The sequence below is a fragment of the Astyanax mexicanus genome, chromosome 17 (genome assembly GCF_023375975.1).
Source record: "Astyanax mexicanus isolate ESR-SI-001 chromosome 17, AstMex3_surface, whole genome shotgun sequence".
Taxonomy (NCBI): Eukaryota; Metazoa; Chordata; class Actinopteri; order Characiformes; family Acestrorhamphidae; genus Astyanax; species Astyanax mexicanus.
In genome coordinates, this window is record NC_064424.1 from 33559896 (window position 1) to 33577272 (window position 17377).

Sequence of the window (17377 nt, forward strand, 5' to 3'; positions counted from 1 at the left end):
AGAACACAGACATTGGACAGAGGAAGACTGGAAAAAAGTGTTGTGGACGGATGAATCCAAGTTTGAGGTGTTTGGATCACAAAGAAGAACGTTTGTGAGACGCAGAACAAATGAAAAGATGCTGGAAGAATGCCTGACGCCATCTGTTAAGCATGGTGGAGGTAATGTGATGGTCTGGGGTTGCTTTGGTGCTGGTAAGGTGGGAGATTTGTACAGGGTAAAAGGGATTCTGAATAAGGAAGGCTATCACTCCATTTTGCAACGCCATGCCATACCCAGTGGACAGCGCCTGATCGGAGCCAATTTCGTCCTACAACAGGACAATGACCCTAAACACACCACCAAATTGTGCAAGAACTATTTACAGCAGAAGCAGGCAGCTGGTATTCTATTGGTAATGGAGTGGCCAGCGCAGTCACCAGATCTGAACCCCATTGAGCTGTTGTGGGAGCAGCTTGACCGTATGGTACGCCAGAAGTGCCCATCCAACCAATCCAACTTGTGGGAGCTGCTTCTAGAAGCGTGGGGTGCAATTTCTCCAGCTTACCTCAACAAATTAACAGCTAGAATGCCAAAGGTGTGCAATGCTGTAATTGCTGCAAATGGAGGATTCTTTGATGAAAGCAAAGTTTGATGTAAAAACAATGTTATTTCAAATACAAATCATTATTTCTAACCTTGTCAATGTCTTGACTCTATTTTCTATTCATTTCACAACGTATGGTGGTGAATAAGTGTGACTTTTCATGGAAAACACAAAATTGTTTGAGTGACCCCAAACTTTTGAACGGTAGTGTATGTATATATATATATATATATGTGTGTGTTTGTGTGTTTGTGTGTGTGTGTGTGTGTGTGTGTGTGTCTGTGTATATGTCTGAATGTAACCTGATCAGCTTTGTTTATATGAGGTTGAGGTTGCCATGTTCAGTGTCTGCTGACTCCAAAACCCAATTACAGCCACATCTGTGATCATCTCTGCTCTTTTCTGCGTTCCAGCATGCTCTCTCTCTCTCTCTCTCTCTCTCTCTCTCTCCTTCTCCTTCTCTCTCTCTGCTGAATTCTCGCTGATTTGTAGTTTCACTAAAACAAGTGGAAAAACTGGAAGCACAGATTGTAAACATTTAGACCATCATTTTCAGTCCCTCCATCCACTCTTCTAATATGATGCTACCAGTGATGGAAAGTAAAGGTTTAATTGTATTAACTTGTGGGTAATGGGAGTGTAAAAAACAGCTGTGCATGTAAGAAAGCTTCTCCAGATAATATTGGCTAATATTAACTGCAGAACAGGCTGCAAAGTATACCACTACTCCATGACAAGGGGTATATCCATTGTAACTAAAATCGTACTCCTACATCCCTGTTAAATATCTGTAAATGTATTCCCCCTAAAACTATTAATTGCACATGTCAATCCCCTTCATAATAAATACTAGCATGCATACCCACTGATACCTAATAATAGTATCCATATTCTTACTGCCTGATAACTACTGCTAGTACCTGTACACTTCTACACCCACAGTAACCGAAAATAGTACCCATATACCCTTGATAACTAATAGTACCCATGTATTCCCAATATTAGAAAATCATACTGATACACTCCCTAACAACAAATAATTGTAGCCACACATCTCTTAATATGTAATAATAGTACTGCACACCCCTGATAACCCTCACACCACCCTAACATCTAATATTCTAATCTGTATGCACTCTATTAACTAGTATTAGTACATAATTTGTGGTCAATTATGTCACCTTGCCATAAGCACCTCACATTGCCAAACCTTACTCTGAGGTAACCCTTCATAATCCATTTACATACTGCTGTGCCATGTCTCGTGTAGAACCGTACACCCTTATAACATCTATAATACTATCCGTACACCCATCTAACAAGTAATCATATTTGCTGTACATCCCTTAATAACTAGTTATTGGAAGCTGAATGATATTAAAGAGTGCAGACTCATGTGGGTTCAGGTTTTGATTGAGGTTGAGCGGCTGCCAGCGAGCAGAAGCATTTCTTGAACTGAAGAACAAAGAACGGAGCAGTCTGTCGGCCACAGGCTGCAGCTGTCCGGCACTGGAGGGGTTTAGGGCGGACTCTCGCTCGGATCATAAAAACACCGGAATAAAACAGTCGGCTCATTACAGGCTGCGGAGAGCGCCGGCTTGGCTCGGGAGGAACTCACTCTTTTCCTCACACGGGGCGCCAAGTAGGAAAGCCGTTAGATCAGAAAGAGGCTCTTTCATGTTTTTTTTCTTTCTCAAAGTAGAATGGCAAGCTGCGGTATGAAAGGATGGAAAAATTGGGGCTGCCTTCCTCCTCCTCTTCCTCCTCCTCCTCCTCCTCCTCCCCCTGCTGCACATGTGACGACTGAGAGAACTGCAGGCTGTGTGGTCTGAACGTGAAGAGGCCCAAAATCTGCTCTTGAACTGTCCGAATAAAGCCTTGATTTTTTGATCCTTCAGGGGTTGAAACCATTCAGTTTAACGACACATGTGGCAGTCAGCTAAGTTCCTGTTTAACAAAGTGGATCTGAACTATTCCTGTTCTGCTGTAAAACAGATAATTATTTTGGTCGACAACTGTTATAATATTTAAGAGTTTTGTATACCATTTTGCATAACATGGGTAACATACTATCCGTGTGCTCAGACAATCAAGAGTTGAGTCTCATTAATTATAGTCCAGATTTGAGCTCCACTCTCTACAACACTGTCTTCGACTGCTTTGGTGAACCTGGTATGTGAGTTGTCCAGGAGTTAGGAGAAAGTCCACAGTAAAAAACTGAGAATGTGAGCAGTGAGGCTGACAGGATCTGGATGTGGCCGGTTCTGCTGAGAGACGAGTGGCTGTAACTGGGTCACATTACGTGATGGAGTTTTCCATTCGAGAGGAGCAAGTTTGATTCAATTAAAACCAGCCGTCCTTCTTCTGCCTCCCCGGCAGCAGCAACGTGAAGCTGCACCCCCTCCGACTTAACCCCCTACCCCCTTCAAAACCATGAACCGGAACTCCTAAATCAGTGAGTCTGAATCTGGCCCGAAACATAAAGACTATACACCATGCCCAAAGGCTGAACCTTGAAAAACCTTGAAGCTGTCAATATAGAAAAGACTGCCCCAGAGCTCCAACACTACACTAAGCCCCAAGACTGCCCCATGACCCTGAAGACTACATCCAATCAATGTGACTGGACCATGAGCTGTGAGACTGTACCATGACTGAACCACCAAGACTGCACCCCAAGTCCCGAGACTACACCAAGTGCTCCTAGACTGCACCACAAAATCCAAGAGAACCCCCATGCCCTGAGACTGCACCATTAATCCTAAAACTGCCCCCTGAGCTCCAATACTACCCTCAAGCTCTGAAACTAGACCTTGAGTCAGACCGCCCCATATGCCTGTAGACCGCCCTACAGGCCTATGCCATGAAAAATGTTTCCAATCTCAAATAATGCACTATAATTCCTAAAAATAACATGCAACTCTAAGCCCAAAGCTGCACCCTGGACCTGAAGACTGTCCCCCAATACAGCAGTAAGGCACCGACCTCCCTATCCTCTACCCACCACCCTTCAACCACACACTTCTTGACCCCTCCACCTTCCAATTATTTTTGAGTATCTTATGAGCTGTGCTGTTGGCTGCCCAGCTGCAAAGATGAGATCAGCCAGTGCTCAAATACTACTGTCTCTATTTTTTTAACAATTTAATTTCTTTTTTTCATTTTCTCTCTACTTTTCTTACTTACAGCAGTCTCTGTCTTGGTGTATGTGTGTTGTGTAAGTCTGATAAATACAGGGATTTCAGGGAATTACAGGAAAACACAGGTTTCAGATTGTGTGTGTGTTTGTGGGGTGGGTGGGGGTTGATGGGTGAGTGAGTCTGAGAGACGTCTCTGAAAACAGCAGGGTGTGTTCCTGTGGAGCACCCCAGGCTCCTGGAGCAGAATAAGACATTTGCAGAGCTGACAGCGACCCCACTACCACCCTCAATCAAGGCTAACCCCTCACCCCCACGCTAGGCTCTGCTGGAGCAGTTAACGGGGCTTTTTGAGAGCTGTAGCTGCTCCCAGGGGGGCGGTGTGCAGCAGGACTGTCGTTTTTCCTGCATTATTAATCTGAACAGCTCTTTCTGGAAGGACATCTAGAATCTCAGTCTCTCTCCTCCCAACAAAAGAAAATTTGTTAGAGCTTCCCGAAGCTGGTCATTTTCGCAAAGTTGGATTTCTTTGGTCTGAATCAGTTTAACATGTTTGCAAACTTGTATCGTTCACCTGCCAAGTACAGCTGAGTTGGGTACAGGTCAAGTCACGTTGTCATCACAAATGCACTATTCTAGAGTTAATTTGGGACTGAACTGACACCACCTTTTTTCAAGTGTCTTGGTGCTTTTATTTTGGCCTACAAAAGTTCAGTAATTAATTGGAGTTAAAGATCTGTACAGTTTTACATTTAAACAGACAGACAGACTGACTGTGTGATTGTGATTTGATACTCAGTATCCTGTGTTCTCTGCTGTAGCTGCTCTGAAATGACAATTTGGCCACAGCACAGATGCTCTGTCCAACACAAGTCATTTCTTGGCAGAGTCTTTTGCTTTCTTAATGGAAAGCTGCAGTCAGTTAGAAGAACAATGGAGCTCCAGAGATAAACCCAGCAGTCTCTCGCACCGCTCCCCTTCGCTTGGGCCAGGTTGCCGTGGCAGCAGACCTTAAGCCGCTATTTTGTGGCCTCTGATTGGATGAATTGGAGAGGCCCTGAGGGCCCCAGACCCACAGCTGTATGCAAACGAGGGGCCCAAAGCTCAATTGCTGCATTTAACTGTTTATTTACCGCCTTGGGTTCTGCTGCCTGCCGAGCACACCCACCCACACGCACTTTGGCAAACAGTCAACCCCCAAACAACCCCCCCACCCCCCACTCCCACTACACACTCACACACACACACACACACACACACACACACACACACACACACACACTCTAAATGTAGCTTTCATGTTTGAGGTTTGAAGTGTGGCTTCTTTAGTGTTTCCACTGGAACAACAAGGCTAATGAAGCTAAGAAGCAATGGGACCTTATGCTCCAACCATGAGCATGGTGCTAACTGCTTGAGCTGCCTATGCTATAGTAAAAAGTACACAGGGCACTAATACAACTGGCATGCTAAACAGTGTGTACATATAGTGTGCTATATTTAGTACTACATTCATTAGTGTCTGTAAGGCTAGACATGGCGTTTATCTCTGTCTGGCATGCACACCTGCTCACTGTGTGGAAGGTGATTTCCCGGCTGTTCTCATGGTCACAGAAAATGCATGTCTTTTTGGCAAGGGAGCAGTTCCTTAGTGACCCACAATTGCTGGTCAAGATGGATAAGCTGGATGACCAGCTTATATCTTGACAAGCATATGGTATGTTTTCGTTTGAGGTTGATCGTTAAGATGGTATATACATATGATCAACCTTGCCCAAGCTAACAAACAGGATGACTAAGCTTGTCCATGCTGGTTGACCAGCAAGACCACACTATTCAACCAGCACGACCAGACTGACCCAAATTAAATGCAACATTCACTATGTTGTTTAAGAGCTGTTTAACCGAGTTGTTTTTTTCTGCTGGTTTACCAGCTTTTCAACCACTATGGCCATCAACGACCAGTTTAGAACATCTGAAACCAGTTACTAGCAAACGCTGGTTTTGAAATGGATTTTTCAGCAGGGATTTCATACCATCACCATTATAATCATTAGTTTGGGTGTTGTATAACCTGACAAGCTGTGAGTGTGTGAGCTTTGCTTTACTTTCTAATTTACGGTCTCAGATGCAGTGTGAAATACGCTTTATTTATGCATGGGATGAGCTTGAGTGTTTCATAGGTATGCAAGATGAATGTGTGTGTGCAAGTGTTACAGTGCGGTTAAACCTAATCAGCCACCTGTAGGTTGTAGTTCTTTTCCCCCAGGCAACAGCTTTGTGCTTTGTTACAGTTCCTCTCTGTAGGTGAGCAATTACAGACCGAGGGCCATCTTTTAGAGTTTCCTCTCCCCCTTCTCTCTCATACGCATACACACACAGCCTACTTCACTGCGCACTGGGCAGGAAGGAGCTGGTTGATGAGGTCAGGGGTCAGAGGCAGCTATAAAACACTAACAATCTGCTGGATTGGAAGCAGAGAGGTGTGTGGGTGTGTGGGTGTTTGAGGCTCTGAGCTCAAGTCCTAACGTCACATAAGTAGCCCAAGTGGAGTGAGTAAGGCTCCAGGTCTAGAGGTGGCTAGAGGTCTGAAGGTTTGTACAGAAAGGACTCTGAGCAGACAGTCCCAGGCGTCTGATCAGAGGGTCTGGGGACAGGGTTTGAGAAGTCCAAGATGTTAAAGAAGGGTTTTCTAGTTAGGGTTGGAGTGGAATGAGTAAGAATACTGAGCAAAAGGTCCAAGGAGTCAGAGCAGAGGTTCCAGTGGAAAGTCCAAAAGTCTGACTTTTAGGTTCAGAGGGATTTTAGTGAAAGGCCCAAGAGGTCTAATAAGGCTGGAAGGTCCAAGGAGTCTAAGCAGAGGGTTTGAGGGGAAGAGTGGTCTGACCAGGTGGGGCAAACCTATGACAAAACTGATAATCTTCTGGGTTTGAGGAAGAGTGATTTGTTTGCTGACTTATGGGTGTGTGTGGCTCTGAGCAGGATGTTCGATTGGTCTGTGCACAGGCCCCAAGAGGTTTGAGAGATGGATATGGTCCAATGGTTCTGTGTGAAAAGTTCTAGTAAAGCATCCACATGGTCTTTCAAAAAATGCCAATAAATCTGGGCAGACAGAGAGAGGAGGTACAAGGATTCAGAGGGGTACAAGAGATCTAATTAGAGGTTCCAAAAGGGTAAGGGACAGGGTTAGAGAGGTCCAGGCAGTTTGAGCAGAGATTCCTATATGCTATTAGGGAGTGAAAATCAAGTAGTGGGTCCAAGGGTTCTGAGTCGAGAGCTCAAGCAAAGGAACAGACTAGCACATGATTGGTTTAAGGTCATGATCTGAGTAAAGGGTCCAATTGAAGGGTCCAATGAGGGTCAGACTGGACAGAGCAGAAGGTCCAAGAGGTTTAAGCAGAGGGTCTGAGTGGTGATTCCAAGCAAAGCTACTGAGGGGTTCCTGTAAAATCTTAAAAAAGCAGAGTGATTTGACCAGAGGATCTGAGGAGCCAATTGCCTGAAAACTCTGATAATCTGTGTTTGGATCTGAGTTGCTGAGATGAAAGGCTGGGTTATAGTTCTGTGTCAAGGGGTCTCTGCAAAGGGCACGAAAGGCTGTGGCTTCAAGCAGAGTGTTTGAGGGTTCGAGGAAATGCTTCAAAGGTTCTGAAAGGATGGTTCAAGCCAATGGTCAATTCGTGCAGATAGTCTGATCAGTTTAAACAGAAGGTGTGGAGATCCAAGGAGTCCAGGCAGAGGATCCTCATTGGTGGTTCAGAGTGAAGGGTATAAGCAGTAGGGTGATTGAGGGGTCCCTGCAGAACGTTTGAGGGGCAGAGTGGTCTGACCAGAATGTCTGAGGAGGCCAGTCCCCTGGCAACATAGATAATATTCTGTGTTGGAAGTGGAATGGCATGTCTGCTTGAGTGTTTGTGTGGATCCAAGCCAAAACTCTGGGTTTGAGCTGGAGGGGTTGAATAGATTTGTGTGGGGTCTTTGAGCGGTTGAGGGGTTTGAGGATATGGTCATCTGAGTGAAAGTGATAATAGCTTCTGCCTTGTTCATTTCAGGCTTTGTGGTTAATTCTGCAGTCCAGCTTGGCCTAGATGAAACCTGACTGATTTCACAGTCACACACACTTAATAGGGAATGCTGAAGTGCCCAAGTAACATTGTGATGTGTGTGATGTGTGTGTGTGCAAGCATTTGTCTTTTATGTGAGCACTCTCAGATGCCTCTCATTAGAGTCCTGCTGAGGAGCAGATGGAGGACTCTTGCACGTTCTGTCTCTCTCTCTCTGTCTCTCTCTTTTTCTCTCTGGTCCTCTTTCACTCTATCAGTCTCTCTCTTTCGTCTTATTCTTTTTGTCGTGGTCTTCATCTTGTGTTTATGTAAGTGTGTATGTGTGTGTGTCTGTGTGTATGTAAGTGTGTGTGTGTTTTGTGCAAGTTCAAACTGTGGTAAATCACTGACCACTCCTGATTCCTGGCCACCTTCCAGCCACTGTTTGGCTGAAACGAGTCTGTTTGAATGAACTGATTCGTTCATGATTTGGACATCAGTGCTGAACCCTGACTGCTACCCTGTTTCCCCACAGATATCAGTGAGTGAGCGAAGGACAGAGAGGGAGAGTGGGAGAGTTACACGGCCCGGAGGAAGCGTCTCCAGGACTGCCCCCCCCTCAGTCCTCACCTGGACAGGTGAGTGAACGCTGAGTGATGAAGGAGGAGATGATGCTTTAATTTAGCAACATGTCTCTGATGACACCCAAGAGCAACTTCACATTTCGTAACATGCATCATACATCATTACACCATCAGAATTAAAACACTAAAGTTCTTGCAGTCAAAGTGATCACAGGTCACAGATGTTATTGATGAGGTTATATCATGTTAGGATGAATCTTTTTAGTTTTCCACTATGAGGAAGTAGGTAACAATCAATGGAAGCTTATACGCCAGCAGCTACAGGGGTTGGACAATTAAACTGAAACCTGTCATTTTAGTGTGGGAGGTTTCATGGCTAAATTGGACCAGCCTGGTGGCCAATCTTCATTAATTGCCACGGTATCCAGGGTAATGTCAGCATACCACGGTATCCAGGGTAATGTCAGCATACCACCAAGAAGGACAAATCATATCCAACAGAATTAACTGTGGACACAAGAGAAAGCTGTCTGAAAGGGATGTTTGGGTGCTAACCCAGATTGTATACAAAACTCTCCTGTTTCCACCAGAACTGTCCGTCGGGATAATAAATTATTGTGGTCAAATACCAGGTGTTTCAGTTTCATTGTGCAATCCCTGTAGTACTGGAGCTGTAATGTAGCTAACAAGTAATGCAAACTTATATCAAGGTTAAATAATTTAGATACACAGAATTAGAAATGACCGTCAGTGACCAGCAATGAATCCTGGTGGTATTTTAACCCTTATAACTGAAGACCAGAGTAACAACGTACATACATCATTAGGGCTGGGTATCTAATTTCATTACAAAAATGGCACCGACCGAAATGTCTTGGTACTACCGAGTACCGAAAAGTAAAATAAAAAACATTCAGGTCAAATTGACCACACACTGCTGCTGCTCTGAAATTTGTCAGGCACCCATACTGTCTCTCTCTCTTTTTCTCTATCTTGCTCGCTCGCTCGCTCTCATTTGTGCTGTCTCTCTCTCTCTCTCTCTCTCTCTCTCTCTCTCTCTCTCTCAACCACTAGTTCTCTCTCACTCACTTGCACAGTCTTCCTCTCTCTTTCTTTACTCTGAGATATTATAATACAGTACAAAATTATCTAAGGCTGATATTCCTTTAAAAAACGAACTTTTAAATACAGAAATGCATACAGTAATGTGCTTTAGGAAAAGTATTTTTAGTTTAAGCATTGAGAGTAATGCTGTTGTTTTGTTCTTAACAAAGTGCCACAAACATGCTCATTGTTTGTTTGTTCCAACAAGATCCGAAAGTATGGTAGCCTCTCATGATGACAGTATGAGAATGAGATTATTCATGTTGGCTGTTAAATAAATCCGTTGTATTTTTTGGTTGCAATTTTGAAAAAGATATCAGAAAAAGTATTGTTTGGGTATTGGTACAGAATTCAAAGTATCATATTGGTATTGGTATTGAACATCTTAAAACGAAACCTATACATCATACACATCATATCACACAGCAGAACTTACCATGTCTAACCTGGACAGTAACATTCTGACATTAACACCCTCCATTCCCTGCTGCTGAGTTGGGCTGTTAGCATTGAGCCGCTAAAAGCATTCTGGTGTTCTGAGGTCAACAACTAACGATTGGAGTAAACTAAAGCCCTAATCCACAAATCATATCAAACCCCAGCACCTACTTATCTAACCATCACAGTGCCATCTATCTGTTACCAAACATTAGAGTGATTAATTAATCTCAGAAATCAATTAGCATTGCCAGTTTGCTGTTAGCCATAAGGGCTGATCTGCTATTTTTGCTTTCATTATAAGAACCCCATGACTAAAAAAAAAAATAAGAAAAGATTAAAAATAACAAAGAAAATTGTTTTTATTTTATTTTGACAATTTTGCTTTATTTGAACACTGCTAAGTAAATATTTGATTAAAATAGGTAAAATATCTAAATTCAGTTAATATTTGCATCTCATTTATAGGCATTTTAAGCATGGCTGATATAGTTCATTATTATAGAGCAACATATTTCAGTTATTGTTGTAGAAGTGGAGTGTAGTTACTTTTAAAGACATATTTGAGTAGCCTAAAATCTCCTGAAAATGATGTCTGCCAGTGTGAGTATCCTCTAACTGTTTTGTAATGTTTCGATGAATAAACTATATATATATATTTAAAAAATGGTCTAGTGTTGTAAGAGATGTACAGAATTTACAACATCTGTTATTGACTGATGTTTATGTTACAAGGAGTTTTTTAAAATATCCATTTAATTCTTTGCTTAATTTAACTAAATTATATAGTTTAAAATACTTTGATAATGAACGTGATTAAATGTGATTATTTAGATTAATCACAGAACATTTAATTAAATTTTCTCCACCTGACAGAACTATTGAAATCCTAAATTCAGAAATAAAATTAAATAATTAAATTAATATTTTGCCCAGCCCAAGTTTATATCCCAACAATTTTGGTCTGGAGCTACAAGCCTAATGCAGCTTACACATAATGAAAATTTATATTCCACCAATTAGCACTGGAGCTACAATGCTACTGTAATAAACAAGTAATAGGAACATATGCCTCACCAATGAATAATAAGAGGTTATTTTAAATAGATATTAGCATTGACTGTTTGTTTGCAAACTGTTTTTAATTATTTATTTTTCAATATTTAATTTTTAACTATTACTTTTATTTTCTGATAACTAACTGACTGTAGTGTGAGGGTCATCACTGGCAGTCAGATCCTAATGAGCTACTGTACATTCACCTGAGGAAACACAGCTTGACCTAATCCCAACCCCTTCCACTCACTGTCAACCCCCCTCTATTGTCTCCCATCCTGGCTGCAGACCCCCCAACCCTCTTCCCCCAGTGCACAGCATCCGCTGATGGTCTGTTTGTGAGGATCTGCTGGTGTGTGTAAAATATATTGTTCATGTCCACCTGCAGAGAGGAAGGCTAAAATAATACACATGGCAAAGGGACAAAAATAGATGTCCTGTCAACACACACACACACACACACACACACACACTCATTTACACACTCACAAAGAAGCAGTCCTTCAGCCTCTATGGGTGTATTTGTGTGTAATCAAGTGTATTAGTTGGTAGTTTTTTTTCCTCCTTTTTATTGCAGTAACAGCCTCTTATTTACCGGAAGGGCTTTGCACTAAATATTATAAAATTGCAGTGAGAGAGATTTGATTGCATTCAGACCCAAGAGTGAGAGTGTCAGTGGAGTGATGTACTGATGTTGGATCATTTGTTCTGCTACTCCAGTGCCCTTCCAAAAGTATTGGAAAGACCTACATTCCTGCCCATTATTAATTTGATTAAATGCTAACTGCAATAGTACTTAACATAGACCTTAAAGTATTACAAAATGATACTTAATTCACTCCTTATAAACATAATATTTTTGGGATCAGTTAGGAAAAGTTACTAAATCTAAATGACAATATGACTAAGTTGACAACACAGCATGTAACTGCTGTTGTTGGGCAGAGGGGTTCAATGGACCAATATTAATATAATACCAAATTACGTTTGGGGGCTGTGGTTCTATTCCCTTCTATTCTATAAATATTAATCTTAATTAATATTCTGTAAATATTAATATTAATTAATATTCTAGAAATATTAAGCCAAAGCCATGCCATGTTGTCAATTCTGCAACCATAGTCTGCACAGTTAAGACCAGGGGCAGAACCAGTGTATTGCTAAGCTTGTTCTTTCACACCAAGCATCTCATCATCTCAGTCCTCCTTCATCGAGTATATGGCACAGCCTAAAGGAGCAGAAGCAAAGTAGATATTTTCCCACTGAAAAATAAGTTTGTTCATTAAGTGCAATTTTTAACAAAAAAAAAAAAAAGAACAATTTATGTATTTTTTACCCAACTATTTACAGTTCCATCAAATTACAGAACCGGAAGTCATTGCTCTGTTTATTGCTGAGATCAACCGAAGCAACTATGGTGCAGTACACGACCACTGCACTGCACTAATACCCCACACTGATACGTGACTACAAGCTGCGCTCGAAATATTGTCTTTTGTATTAGATTTATGGGTTTGTTTGTCTCATGGGACTCTTTGCATATCCTCCTCTTTATATATATTTAAAATAAGATGACATTGTTTGACTGCAGCGCATTGTAAATTACTGCTCTCCCAGCAGCTTCCTTTCTTTTCCATTTTCAACAGCTTTGGCCTTTCAGTATGTGTTCATTCAAAAGGCTGAGAATGACCTTGGGTTCCAGATGGCCTCTGTCTCAGTTTGAACCCCATCTGGCCTCATTTGGCTGCAATAGTCAATGTAAAGGGTCTTATTATAAAGAGTCGCACAGAACTAGATTACAAAGATTTGGTTCACTCTTGTCTCTTGTCCCCCCTTTAAAGTAATAGTGGTCTGATAATGCGCTTAAGATACGTAACATTTAAGTGAGAGTAATATTTATAATACTTATAATAATACTTATATAATAATAATAATACTTTGAATGATAAAGTATGGAGTGTATTGATAGTTTACTAAGAGTATAAGGATGGTTTAGTGAGTGTAGTTTTTGGGTTTGAGCAAGTGGAGTGAAGTCTAGTTCAATTTCTGGGGTAGACATGTAAAGATATAGTGTACTGAGATTATATAAAAATTTACATGAGAGTTTACTGAATGTATAGTGAGAATGTATGGCTAGTTTTATAAGATTAAAGTGATCTAGTATAAGTATATAGTGATAGTTTTCTTAGAATTTATGGATTGTTTAATAAGTGTGAAGTAATATGGTAAGAGTATAGACTGTTGTGAGTATAGTGATTGTGTGGTGTGAGTGTAGTGAAAGAATTGTTATTGAACATGTCTGTATGTTGCTCAGTTTCCAGCAGATTATTTTTAATCATTCTTTTTTTTATCATTCGTCAAATTCAGACATTAAAATATGTTCTAACAGCTGTTTTTTCCCTCACACTTTCACCCCTTGTTTTAGTGAAACTATGAGAGATCAGTAAACAAACAGAGGGTCAGAGGAGTTAAAGCTCAGATCTCTGTTAGCAGAGGTTCCTGTGTGGACAGGGTCCATAATTTCCTTCCCTCTCTGGACCTGCTGGTCCCTTTTTTATCCGCCTGTCAGTCAGAGAGGATGAAACGCTCTAATGCATAGCGGCCGTTAACGGTTTGTTGTGTTGCTGCTGCAGGTCAGTGACCTCTCCTCTGCCGACTCTTTGAAGTGACGGCCTGTGCTGTGTCTCCACCCTCAGTCCTGTCAGACGCTATCCACGGTTCTGCTATCCGTGGTCTTACGGTTCTTACAGCCTGTCAGGCTGAGCAGGGGTCAGCGAGAGCTCTCTGGAGTTTTATGGCTGGATTAGCAGGTTGACAGTGTGTATCAGGGCCTTTAAACTCTGCCGGCTATCTCAAACACGCAAACATATATTTACGGCAGACAGGTTATGATGATGGACAGGTTAATGTCCACCAGGTGTAAGGAGGAAAACACATCTTCAGTTTAGTCTTGGCTTATTGTTATTTGTTTGCTTACAAGAGTGACTGCACTTGAGGTGAGTGTGTAGTAAATTAATTAAGAGAAATGGTGACCGGTGGAGATCAGGAGGGGCTTCCCAACTCTGTAACCTACATTCAGAGCTGAAAGATGGACCCCTGCCAGAGAGGCATAGCGGCTGTCAGGTGGGCAGGGCCTGGGGAGCCCCTTACAGCTCTCATGGCTTGGAGGTGGAGTTAGCAGTGAAGGGAGAGGGATGGGGGAGGGAAGGAAGTAGGAAGCTCCTCCAGGCTGCTGGATTCATTCAGCGTGGCGCTGTGGAGGAGGAGGGAGCAAATCTTCGGGACATGCAGGGAAAATCAGGAACATTTTAAAGTCTTTTTCTGCTTAAGCTCCTCAGCAGCTCTGCATAAATAGCAGCCTGACTATCAAATCTGGGCTTTTGGATCTTGTGCTTGTGAAATCCAATGACTTCTACTGAGGCTGACTGCTGAAGGATCTAGTAGAGGTGGTTGAGCTGGAAGAGTTTAAAGTTGAAGAGTCCAAAGTAACATTTTTTTGAGCTGGAAAGGCCTTAACTGGGAAATCCTGAGCTGAATGAGCCTGAGCTGGAAGAGCCTGAGCTTTGGAAGTCTCTAAGCTTTCACTCTCCACTGAATGAGGTAACTGCCACTCTGGATCCAGATGTGGAAGCTTCTGTTTCTGCTTAGTGTTGAGGGGGGTTGTTTTGTTAGCAGAACTGAGGGTCTACAGGGTGGGAAATGGTGGGACTACAAAGGCTGTTGGTCCAGGGGGTAGTTGATTCAATGGCAGTGAAATCTGCCACAACAGCTGGACTGCTGTAATGAGTTAGTCATTGTGTTTGTGTATTTATGTAATGTATTAGTCATTGTGTGTGTGTGTGTTTGTGTGTGTGTGTGTGAGTGCTGATGTAATGTGTTAGTTGTTCAGCAGCATCAAACACTAAAGTCAAGTCTACGTCTGTCATGGTAACCACATTATTGATTTATCATTCAATAAATAAAAAAAATAACCCCAATAATATTTGCTGAACTCAATATTACATCTTAGCGAGGAGAGCCTACTAACACTAAATTGGTATGTCAACTGTAGTTTTAAATTATATATTTATATTTCATTAACAGTGTGTGAATATTTTTAATAACTAAAAGTTCACTGCTTTTAAAATATCAGTAAAACCATTTCTTGTAAATATTATTTGGGAAAGTATATCGCCAAAGAAAGGTGTCATCGTGACAGACCTATTCTTGTCTGCTGTGACTCCTCTTCTGAGTTCTGATTGGCTGTTTCTGTGACAGACAGGTGTTTGGATTTAGCTCCTCCTGCCGTTGTTCAGTGAAACACTGGACTGGACTTCTGGTGCTGGATGGAGTTTTTTTTTTTACTGTTTTTTTCTGTTCCTTTTTGTGGGATTTCCATTTTGTCCAAGCTTTGTGTCTCTCCACATTCCTCCCGCGTATCTGGGGTGACTGCATTGTTAACGTTTCCTGGTCGGAGGCACTGAGTGGGTTAATGAGTTCCTCTAACGGTCATCTGCTCAGAGCTTTAGTGGAGAGAGAGGGAGGGAGCGAGAGAGAGCTAGAAAGTGTGAGTAAGAGAGGTCTGCTTTCTTACTCTTGTGTTTGTGAATGTGAATCATTTTAGTCTCTAAGCAACCGCCACTAATGTCCATGGATGACCTGGGGCCACTGTGGACTGGTCATCAACCGTCCTTTCATGCGTGTTCACCAGCTCCCATGTTCAGGCTGCAGTAAATCTCAGGGAGTTAGACACTTCCATGTCCAGTAGACCAGAAGTGTTACTAGCACCTCCTTAATCTGACCAGATGCACCTTTGACCGGTAACTTACTGAGGTATAAAACTGCCTACTTTAACGGAAAGGCAGTGTGAATGACTGGACTGGTGGACAGTGCAATGGAAAAGGTTTTGTGAGAGATCATATATATGGAGACAGTGTGACTTGGAGAGTTTATGTTTGTGTGTGTAATTTGACAGGTGGTTTGTATATAGTTTAACAGTTTCTGTGACTGGACAGGCAGTGTGTTTAATCGGACAGGTGGTGTGTGTGATTGGGCAGTATGTATTTGGGTAAGTGAACAGTGTTTGTGATTAGACAAAGGGACCATGTAATAAAGGCAGGTGTTTTTTGTGACTGTAAATGCGGTGTCCTTGATTGGACAGGTTATGTAGGTGACTAAACAGCAGTGATTAGACGGGTGGAGAGTGTGTGATTAGACACATGCATCATGTATTTGTCAGGACAGATGGTGTGTTTGATATTGTGATGTATGTGATTCATCAGGTGGTGTGTGTGATTTGGATAGTGTGTGTGATTCTGTAGTTTTACACTTGAGCTACAAGGTTACTGTAGGTACAAGTACTGAGAACCTTCATTACACCAATTTGCATGATGTGAACTGCATGCCTTAATCATCACACACTCTCCTCTCATACCCTGTGGAGGTGTTCATTATGACTCACTGACCTGACCTTCAGTCTGTGTTTATAGATAACAGGCATATAGAGGCTGAAGGACGTCTGTTAGAGATTAGCTCAGTGTTTGGAGTGAAGTTGAAAGAAAGCAGTATTGTTTTTTTGTGTTTGTGAGTGTGTTTGTGTGTGAGAGAGAGACATTTACTGTTTGTCGACCTTGTTTGTATAATCAGGATTTCCTCCACTCCATTCAGTACAGCTGTTTTTTAAGCAATTGTTTTACATCTTATTATTATTGTGTGTGTGTGTGTGTGTGTGTGTGTGTGTGTGAGAGAGAGAGAGAGAGAGATTCATATTTGATCACGAGGGTCCAACACAATGAATACCCACTATACACTTTTGTACATGCACTATGCACATCTACATACCCACAATACACTTCTATACACCCACTATACACTTTTACACACTCACTATACACTTCTAAACACTCACTATACAGTTCTGTACACCCACTATACACCTCTACACACCCACTATACACCTCTACACACCCACTATACACTTCTACACACCCACTATACACTTCTGCACACCCACTATACACTTCTACACACCCACTATACACTTCTGCACACCCACTATACACTTCTACACACCCACTATACACCTCTACACACCCACTATACACTTCTACACACCCACTATACACTTCTGCACACCCACTATACACTTCTACACACCCACTATACACCTCTACACACCCACTATACACCTCTACACACCCACTATACACTTTTACATACTCACTATACACTTCTACACACCCACTATACACTTCTGTACACCCACTATACACCTCTACACACCCACTATACGCTTCTTTACACCCACTATACGCTTCTGTACACCCACTATACACTTCTGTACACCCACTATACACCTCTACACACCCACTATACACTTCTTTACACCCACTATACGCTTCTGTACACCCACTATACGCTTCTGTACACCCACTATACACCTCTACACACCCA

General features: G+C 42.0%; 1 protein-coding gene across 2 annotated transcripts in view; it reads left to right on the forward strand.

Moving 5' to 3' along the window:
- lhfpl2a (LHFPL tetraspan subfamily member 2a) overlaps positions 1-17377 on the forward strand; it is a 36807-nt gene that overhangs the window by 7043 nt on the left and 12387 nt on the right. The window contains exon 2 of one of the 2 annotated variants that reach the window (XM_049466399.1): positions 8299-8401. The gene's annotated coding sequence lies outside the window, so the exon portion shown is untranslated. Of the gene's footprint in view, positions 1-8298; positions 8402-14160; positions 14546-17377 lie in introns of those variants that run through there. The other variant, XM_049466400.1, reaches the window with a different exon arrangement.